The sequence below is a fragment of the Camellia sinensis genome, chromosome 9 (assembly GCF_055761805.1).
Source record: "Camellia sinensis isolate YWXY chromosome 9, ASM5576180v1, whole genome shotgun sequence".
NCBI lineage: Eukaryota > Viridiplantae > Streptophyta > Magnoliopsida > Ericales > Theaceae > Camellia > Camellia sinensis.
The window spans coordinates 73,694,727-73,696,203 of record NC_138969.1 but is presented as its reverse complement, the minus strand read 5'-3'; the positions used below and the strand labels follow the sequence as shown (position 1 = coordinate 73,696,203).

The following is a 1,477-nucleotide window of genomic DNA, read 5'->3' as shown; positions in this document are numbered from 1 at the left end:
TTTATTTTTATTTTTAGCTACTAAATATTTAGTAGCCAAAAGTTTTTCTTCATTTTATTTTTATTTTTAGCTACTAAATATTTAGTAGTCAAAAGTTTTTTTTTCCATTTTTTTTTAATTTTATTTTTTAGCTACTAACATGACAGTTGTATTTAAATAAAGAATTAGAAAATTACAAGCTTGGGTGGGATGACAGTTCCATAGCTTGGGTGGGATTTATTCCAAACAATATCTAAATAAATATAATTTGTATACAGAACAAATTATCCACAATTTTTTTTTCTGTCAATCCATAAATCAACACAATGAGACAAACTCAGAACTTTTATAATCAATTTTTGGGTGAGATTCCACCCCAGATCTCAACTAACCTTATCCCAAATCCAGGTGAACTTCTGCAGATTGGCCTGCACTGTAAAGCCATTTATCAAAAGATTAAAATGACAGCTACCTAAGAAAATAGTGGTTGCAACATCCTTAGTGTCCAAATCTGAACCACTTTCATTCACAAGATGTTGCTCTCATCAGAAAACTTGTGTTCCTGAGCCACACAGCTGGACAAGGATGCAAAGCATAATCCACAAACTCAAAAACTACAAATCCATCATTCCCTTCTCTATCATTAAGCAAAAGCAAGCAATCAGACAAGCATGTTGTTGTGGGTGCTGCAATTTCTGTCTCTTTGCCATCTCTTCGTTTTGTCGCCGCTGTTGCCTTTTTTTCTTTGTCTGGAACTCGTGCAATGATTCATATTTAGGCAAACTATGCAATCAAAGTACAGGAAAGATTAATTTAATATAAACAAAACTGAGACACCTTTATTTGACAAGCGGAGATCAGTCAAAATATTAATAGAGAGGCTTCAGGAAACCTCAATTGGAGGTGTAAACATATGAAATGCAGAAGGTTTGGCACACTATGACTGAATTTTCCAAGTCTCGTTGAAGGTATATGATAATTACCAACTCTTTTCCTTAGTACAATGAATCAGTAAGTAAAATTCATGCAGCATAGCTAAGAAAAAAGATGTGAGACATACCTTCTAGGATCGCAAGGTAAGGTGTCAGTCCAAAAATATTCAGCATCAAGGGCATCCTTTGCAGATATTCTCTGCGTGAAATGGAAAAAGGGAAAAGGGAAAAAAAATTCAAGGAATTGAAAGTTGTAGAACAAAAATGAAAAATATATACATAGAACTGCACCAAATCTGATAATCTGTGCTTATATGTTCATGGCCTTTCTAATCGAGTGTTTGGAAAATATAGAACAAGTGGACAAATTAGTTTTAATTTTTTATTAAGTAAAATCTAATTTTGGTTTCATCTATTGTAAAATAATAAAATTAATGCTGCGATCAATTTTGAAAATTAATTTATGACAAGGTCGTGATAGATAATCATAAGGTCAGGCATAATACACCACAATACAATTATGAATTTTTCATCTTCAACACCCTATTCCAGCTGATTACAAACTA

At 32.4% G+C, this 1,477-nt stretch overlaps 1 long non-coding RNA gene across 1 annotated transcript; it reads right to left on the bottom strand.

The window, feature by feature from the left end:
- Positions 1–408: 408 nt before the first annotated feature.
- Positions 409–1,196, bottom strand: LOC145799123 (uncharacterized). Its single transcript, XR_014341141.1, has 2 exons — positions 1,040–1,196; positions 409–762 (listed from the first exon to the last, which is right to left on the bottom strand). It is a non-coding gene; the product is annotated as an uncharacterized LOC145799123 (long non-coding RNA).
- Between the last annotated feature and the right edge of the window lie 281 nt (positions 1,197–1,477).